The sequence below is a fragment of the Oryctolagus cuniculus genome, chromosome 9 (genome assembly GCF_051225735.1).
Source record: "Oryctolagus cuniculus isolate XC-2025 breed Fujian yellow rabbit chromosome 9, ASM5122573v1, whole genome shotgun sequence".
Taxonomy (NCBI): domain Eukaryota; kingdom Metazoa; phylum Chordata; class Mammalia; order Lagomorpha; family Leporidae; genus Oryctolagus; species Oryctolagus cuniculus.
Window position 1 is genome coordinate 17838485 of NC_142875.1, and position 8385 is coordinate 17846869.

The window sequence follows — 8385 nt, forward strand, 5'->3', positions numbered from 1 at the left end:
TAATGTCAATTTTGATGACCTGATGAAGGCATTTTCCAGGTTCTTTATTTTTTAAAATATTTATTTATTTATTTTAAAGTGCTACAGAGAGGCAAAGGCAGAGAGAAAGAGAAGAGAGGTGTTCCATCCACTGGTTTACTCCCCAGATGGCCACAACAGCTGGAGCTGAGCCATTCTGAAGTCAGGAACCAGGAACTTCTTTCTGGTCTCCCATGTGGGTGTAGGGGTCCATGGACTTGGGCCATCTTCTATTGCTTTCCCATGCCATAGCAGAGAGCTGGATGGGAAGTGGAGCAGCTGGGACTCAAATTGGCACCCACAAGGGATGCCAGCACTGCAGGTGGCAGTTTATTAACTTGCATAGCTGATATTTTCCTCATTGCAACTTGTAAGCAATCTGTGGAGAGGCATTTTAAGGACATGCACTGATGGCTTAACAGAAATTTTTGGGCTCATTGAATGTTCTCCTAGAATTAGCATCTGATAATTTTCCTCTCCCCTCCCCTCCTGTCCCCTCCCCTCTCCTCACCTCCCTTCTCCTTCTTTCTTCTTTCCTTTTTAAATATTTATTTATCTGTTTGAGAGGCAGAGGCAGAGAGACAGAGAGTGGTCTTCCATGGATATAGGTCTTCCACCCACTGGTTTACTTCCCAAATGGCCACAATGGCTGGCGCTGGGCCAATCCTAAGCCAGCAGTCAGGAGCTTCTTCCAGGTCTCCCAAGTGGGTGCAGGGTCCCAAGCACTTGAACCATCTTCTACTGCTCTCCCAGGCCATAGCAGAGAGCTGGATCAGATCAGTATTTCTCAAAAGTGTTAAAAAATAATAATGGGGCCAGAGTTGTGATGCAGCAGTTTAAGCCACAGCCTGTGAAACCACATCCCCTAAGAACCCTGGTTGGGGTCCTGGTTGCTCCACTTCAGATCTAGCTTTTCTATGATGCTTGGGCATTGGTGATTTCCAAGGCCACCATCCTTTCCATTCTTTATCAGTCAGCACAATTAATTCAACTATAAGCAAGAGTCCTCACTCCTCACTCTGACCTGACCACCATACCCAATTATTGCACTCACAGGGTTTTTATTATATTGCACCTGTTACTCTATGTGCATGCTCAGATTGCCCCAGTGTTGGCCAGTAAGAGCCCCTTCAAACACGCTCCTATGTCTTTTTGACGTAACCCTCACCATTTTTTTTTCAAAGATTTATTTATTTATTTTTATTTGAAAGGCAGATTACAGAGAGAGAGAGATTCTTCTATCCACTGGTTCATTCTCCAAATGGCTACAACATCCTGGAATGGGCCAAGTCAAGTCAAAAGTGTGGAACTCCTATTGGTCTCCCACATGGGTGGCAAGGGACCAAGCACTTGGGCTATCATCTACTTTTTTCCAGGTACATTAGCAGGAAGCTAGATCTGAAGTGGAGCAACCAGGACCCCAACCAGGGTTCTTAGGGGATGTGGTTTCACAGGCTGTGGCTTAAACTGCTGCATCACAACTCTGGCCCCATTATTATTTTTTAACACTTTTGAGAAATACTGATTAAAATCAGAGGCAAATACAAGAAAAATAATTGCTTGTTTGGTTTTGGTGCTGTGGGGTATTGGGAGTAAAGTTAAGGACAGAAATCAATTGACAGTGGTTTTGAAGTGTAAAAGGTACCCTAACTCCATAAAACAACCTCTTTAGTTTTATTATTTTTAGATCTGCTAGTTTTCATAATTAGTTTTCATAGTTATCATAGGTAATTAGGCTGGAGTTGGCCACAATCCCCAGGCTAATTTAGAAGACAGGACTGCAGCCCACGCAAGCTTTCTTTTTCCACATGGTGTCTTCCACATTGTTGTCCTCATTTTGCCAACTGCTTTGTCACTCGTTCCTTCCTCCGGCAACATGTTTGCACAGATTTGCACTTCACTGTAGCCGATGGTGCTTGGTCTCCACGGTGCTCTGACGGTTCGCGCCTCTGCAACCTTGCTGAGTAAAGCACAGTTTTCTCCCAAAGTCATTAACAATTTTCATTCACAAACTTTCTCAATTCACAACGTTACTAATGTCTCAGCCATTTTTTCCAGTGCCCACAGGCAACAAGAATTACTGAGCAGTTCCTTTTATTAAATACTCAGGCCCAAACAACTTAATAAGTACTTATGTCCAACAACTTTGTAGCCACTTGAAAAAAACTATACACACAAGTGGAAAGAGAAGTTGTATTTTCACTTTATTCTTGAACAACCACAATGACCAACAGGATGTGTGCTCCTTGGGCAGTGCACAATTTCTCCAACCTTGGAAGAAGACTGGACACCTCAGCCCTGATATCCTGTTCCTCATTGATTTTCACAGGCACTTGCTTTTTTTTTTTTTTTTTTTTTTTTTATGACTGCTGTAAAAACCTAGCTTTGCAAAGAGAGGTTTCCCTGAAAAAAATTGCAGGGTGACCTACTAAAATAGGACAAATTTCCTTCAAAAATGTAAACTATTCTGTAGTGTCCTTGTGAATTTGCTGCAGCAAGCTGTGTAGTGCAGGAATCATGGTACGAAGGCCCAGAAACCTGCAGGTTTTCTGTAATACAGCAACAGCTAATATTGGGCTGGTGTTCAAAATCTTTACGCTAAAAGTGGGACAAGTGGCATTCAGCAAGGTTAGGCTCTTTTTCTCCAAGTGGATAAATTGGGTGACCATGTCGTTTCTCTTCCAGTCATTTCGAGACACTTCTCACTTTTAACAGGGAAAGGGGTGTTAACCATGGTGGATTCTGGGACAGCATTCATAAACGGCTGGCTTGAGCAAACTGGGGTGTGTGGCCACCCCACTTATCCAAGTCTCGTATTTTAAAATCGGTCATAGTCAACAAAGGATCTGTAGTGTAATGCAGTTTCAAGGATTTCACAATTTGCTGAGAAATCTTTTCACTTTAAGTTCTGAAATGTGCTGTCCTTTGGTTGCAGTCTTCTTTCCCTCCTCTCTTGCTCTCCCCACCTCCTTCATTTCCTCGTTGACCCAAGACCTTTTCTTTTTCCCCTTTCCCACCCCAAATTCCACCAAAACGTACCACTACCTCCCTAATCATCCAGGTTTTGATTTTCCAGGTGACAACACGTGGAGCCACTGGTTTTCACTTTGACTAGCAGGAAAGGTGACCATAATGCTCCAGACTCCCCATTCACCATGTCACCCGATCACATCTTACATAGCTTGGGAGAGGCCTCCTAGATTTTAACATGGGGACATTTGTACAATTTTAATTTTTTAAAAAATTTTATTTATTTATTTTTGACAGGCAGAGTGGACAGTGAGAGAGAGAGAGAGAGAGAAAGGTCTTTCTTTTGCTGTTGGTTCACCCTCCAATGGCCGCCGCGGCCGGCACACCGCGCCGATCAGATGGCAGGAGCCAGGTGCTTCTCCTGGTCTCCCATGGGGTGCAGGGCCCAAGCACTTGGGCCATCCTCCACTGCACTCCCGGGCCACAGCAGAGGGCTGGCCTGGAAGAGGGGCCACCAGGACAGAATCCGGCGCCCCGACCGGGACTAGAACCCGGTGTGCCGGCGCCGCAAGGCGGAGGATTAGCCTAGTGAGCCGCAGCGCCAGCAACATTTGTACAATTTAAGAAGTCGTGCTATCTTATGATTCAGCCCACTAAGAGTTACAGTACATCCAGCCTACTGGGCAGCCCAAGGAGTTATTGGCAGAAATTCAAGTTTCCCCTGCAGTGTTTTGAGGAGAAATATAGAAGGCAACTGTATTCACAACACACAAGAGAGCCTGTCGAAGTCCTCTTTTCCCATCTCTTTATGTATGACACTTAAGGGAGTGGCTGCCCCAAATTTCTCCTCCTGCCACTCCAAACCCCTGGAACTGTTCTCCGAATTCTGTCCAACCAAGAACTCTCTTCATCTCCCCTGCCTAGCCATCGACTTCTTTTAAACTACAAACACTTCATTTATTTGGATTCAGCACAACAAAGAACTCTTTTGAAAAAGAGATTTCCTTTGGAAGCCAGAAGCTTGCGTTATCAGTAGCTATGCGAACATTTCTAATTTTGTTTCACAGTTTCAGCCAGCCAGCCAGCCATTCGTCCATCTATCCTTCCTTCCATCCACTCACCCATCCATTCTTCCATCTATGCACCCACCCACCCACCCACCCATCCATCATCCATCCTTTCTTCTATTCATCCACCTGTCTACCCATCCACCCACCTGTCCATTCTGACTTCTATCCACTTCCTTCCTTCCTTCCATCCATCCAGAAGCTCTAATGAGTATTTTTTTAAAGATTTATTTACTTGAAAGAGTTACACAGAGAGAGAAAGAGAGGCAGAGAGAGAGAGAGAGAGAGAGAGGTCTTCCATCCAATGGTTCACTTCCCAGATGGCCGCAACGGCCGGAGCTGTGCTGATCCGAAGCCAGGAGCCAGGAGCTTCTTCTGGGTCTCCCACGCAGGTGCAGGCGCCCAAGGACTTGGGCCATCTTCTACTGCTTTCTCAGGCCATAGCAGAGAGCGGGATCAGAAGTGGAGCAGCTGGGACTCGAAGCGTCGTCCATATGGGATGCTTTACCCACCACGCCACAGCACGGGCCCCTAATGAGTGTTTTTAAAGGGCTAAGGATCCTCGACTTTAATTCTAATTTAATCGAAGGGAAAGACGAATCCACTAGAATGCTTGCGCACTGTGGATCGTACGCGGCTGGCTCGTCAGACACTTGCCGGCGCAGGAAGCGGCAGGGACGGCGGGCCTTCGTGGGCTCCCCGAGTGCCGGCCGGGCAGAGTCCCTGCGAGGCTGCCAACCGCGGCGGGCATTTGCAGGACCCAAGAGCGCAGCGAGGCTGCAGGCTGCGGGGCAGGGAGCGGCCCGGCGACCCGGCCCTGCCTCTGCTTCCCCGCTCGGCGGCACGGGCGCCGCGGCAGGCAGGCGGGGGCCGGCGGGTCGCAGCCTCGCCCCGCTGGGGCTCGGACCCCGCCGGCGGGGAGCCCGCGCGGCCGGTGACCAGCGACGCGGTGGCCGGCCGAGCGGGTGGCCCGGTGAGGGAGGTCCCCGGGCAACGGTCGTGGATGGAACCGGGCGTTCCCGCCTCCTAACACACAGACAAAAGCTCTGCAGCAAACCACCGCCGGAAAGTGACGGCGTTCAGGCGGGGAACCCTCAGTGATAACCTCTTAAAGAACGGCGAAGTTGCGAGCCGAAATAGCTCAGTTGGGAGAGCGTTAGACTGAAGATCTAAAGGTCCCTGGTTCGATCCCGGGTTTCGGCAGTACGTTTTAGTTTTACTCAGAAAAGACTCAAACTTCCTAAGATCCTCCGTCTGTGTTAGTCCTAGCTCACTCATTCCAGCCCAAGTAAAAGCTGGGCTTTGAAGAGCGAGCGACATGTCCAAAGGTGCGTCCCAGCCGCCCGCCGAAGAGCGGCGGATGGCCACCGCCACTTCCGGCGGCTCCGCCGCGCATGCGCCGTGAAATCCCGCCGCGCCACCGCGTTGAGCGCGGGTGTGGGAAAGGCGGCTGCTGTGGAAAGTTCTGGAGTGTAGGGGATGAGGAAGACTACGTCTACCAAGTACAACTCGGGTTCCCCAGAGCACCAGAGACTTAAGGGGAAGGCGACAGCTTGCTGGGTGGTCAGCTGAAGCCCACCCGGCCCCGCACGCGTGGCGGACCTGGTGCGTGGCGCTCGCGGGCCGGCTCCGGGCTTGGTTCCGGCGCCATTAACCAGTTTGCCTTGAGCTCCCCTAACCTTGGAAACAGCTGTATTGGTTCTCAAAGTGTGGTCCCCGGGAGCTCGTCAGGAAGGCAGGTCCTCAGTGTGGAACTGCGGGAGGCCTATCCTGGGGCGCTTGAACAAACGCTGGGGGTGCTCCGGGGCAGCTCGGGGCCGAGCCCCCTGGTCCCCACGTGCTGGGTGTGCAAGACCCCTGTCCCGAGACGGTTTCTGTGAGACCTGGGGTCTTCCCTGCAAGGGTGAACTCCGACTTCCACACATGCGCGAAACAGGCTTCCCTGAGCGCCTTTGCTTTCACGCCGAGTGTCTGTGTGTGAGAGAGGACACACGAGAGGATCCATTTCCCGAGCTACCCGTGGGAGCCCACCTGAGGCCAAACCGGGTGGTGCCGTAAAGAAAATGAAGGTGCATTTGGGGTATGTGTTGTCTAACTGGCCAGGGCCACAGCAAGCAGGGATGTAGGTTTGCAAGATGGGAAGAAGGAATGTCATCTACGGGACCCCTGGAGAATGCAGCAGGCAGTTTCTTGCGGTGGTAAGGTGCTGGCCGGTAGATGAGACGGTCATTAGTGGGCTTTCTGCCTTAGGTCTTCCTTATGTTCTCGCTTAGTGTTTTGAGAGAGAGAAGCAACTCATTTCTTGACAGTGCTGTGTGTGCTCAGTTATTCATTCCTTTAGTAAGTGGACATTAAACACTGACCACCCACTAAGATCCAGGCATTATTCACTCTCCGTATCCACTGTATGAAGTACGTTGTCATCCTTCTCATGTTATGCCTAATAGCTCTTCTTGGTTTGCAAGAATAAAATGGAATGCATGGCCAGCATCTACCATCTGCGGCCTCCCACGTGTTACTATATGGGAATATTGTGGAGATGTGTCCTTAAGATGTCACACACATGAGGGCTGTTTTAGGAAGGAACTAAATGCTTTTGTCTGATTAATCAAGAGGCTCCGTGGGGGTAGGGGCCCTTGACTGGGTCCTTGCCAGAGGACAGTTTTGTGGATACAGACTTAACCTGGGTGGAGTGCAACTGGCTATGAGGTGTCTAAAGACCTGGGTGTTGATGGTGAGAGTGGCTGTTCATTTCAGACAGTCCTGGGGGTCCTCAGTAGACCAGGTGCAGGCCTCTGGGGGAGGGGTAGTAGAAGGCTGGAGACTCACGGCTGCTTGGAGTGAATGCTAAACAAAGCCAGACACTAGTTAAGAAGGTAAGGACAATTTTTATTATTTTAATAATAATTGCGTAAGTAATGATGCAGCAAGAAAGAGGGTCCGGCATAAACTGAACTCAACTCTGACTTGTCTGGAGGTAACTGGGCTTTTTCCAGGGAAACAGGGAGGAAGGAGAAGGACCAGCATGGAATTGAGCAGTTTGGGGAAGAGAAAAATTACAAAGGGTTGGTCAGTATCAATGCTGATCAATCCAAATCTGTTAGCCAGCAACTACGGAAGTTAGTATTCTTTTCTCCCACAGAGCCTGGAAGTCAGAGGTCCTGTCCTCTGACTGCATTCAGCGACTCCATTTCAAGTGAATGGCTCTCAGGTTCTTGAGAAAAATGCTCATGAGTTGTTGGAATTACAATGCATCTCATAGAGACTGAGGAAGGATTTGCAATTTTAAGAGCATGGTTTGGGACCTCAGATGTTGGATGGGAAATTTTCTGCAACTTTGAGCTTTCTCAAATAGGCTGCTAAGAAGGACTAGGCTTAGCCTAGGGATGCAGCCTTAAGCTATTAGAAACTAGTGTTTTCTTAAGTCTCTTAATGAGGAAGAGGTGGGTAGATGAAATCATGTGTGCTGAAGTGGGTAGCATTTATAGGGCAGGGTTGAAGCCTAGTTGAGAAAAGGGCTTGGAGAATCCTGGCTGGAGTTTGGTCAAGGACTGAACCTTTGTCCTGAAAAGTCTGGGGGTGGGGTGTGTGTGTATGAGGGAATGGTTTAGGCCTTCACTGGAAGTGTAGTTGTGGAGGCCTTGTGGCATGGAGGGATGATCAGGACATAGGTAGGCGGAGGTAACCGCACACACACACATACATACACATGCACACAGGTGTGTGAAATAAGGGCCAGCCAAATGAGAGAATCAAAGGCTATTTATTCACAGCTTGCCACAGAAAGTCAGCCACCATCACTGTGTTTGGCAGAGACTCAAAGGCAGCAGAGGAGTGGGAACACTTTATAGAGGGGGAAAGGAGGGCTTCTGGTAGGTGTGGGGAAGCTGGAGGCAGCTATCTAGGAGCAGGGTAGCCTGTGGGATTGGTTGGGGTCATGTCTGACTTTCTCCCCTTGGCCCAAATTTGGAAAGGGGGGACAAAAATTAGGGAAGTTGTTGATAATTAATCAAGCCTGGCAATTTGGAGCCATTGTTATAGAAGTGATTTTTTGGTTTTGGATTGTTATAAGAGACAGTCTGACTTTTTTTGCAAGTCTTAGGGCAGCCTGGCCTCCTGGACTTTGTGCTGCTGCTAAGGGGTTGGTTCCCTGGGCAGGCTATTATAGGCTGTGGGTCAAAGTTCCATTTATATGTGGTCCAGCCATTGTCCATTTGTATATTCAGTCTCTCAATATGTAGTTACCTTTACAATAAAGTCTAAAAATGCCACCTGGCCATTATGATTGTCTGCCTTTGAAGTGTGATGGGCTCTAAAAGATGTCAACACT

The 8385-nt window shown here is 49.0% G+C and overlaps 1 non-coding gene across 1 annotated transcript; it reads left to right on the forward strand.

Annotated features, from left to right (window-relative positions):
• The first annotated feature begins 5185 nt into the window (after positions 1 to 5185).
• TRNAF-GAA (transfer RNA phenylalanine (anticodon GAA)) lies at positions 5186 to 5258 on the forward strand. Its single transcript has one exon. It is a non-coding gene; the product is annotated as a tRNA-Phe (tRNA).
• Positions 5259 to 8385: the final 3127 nt, after the last annotated feature.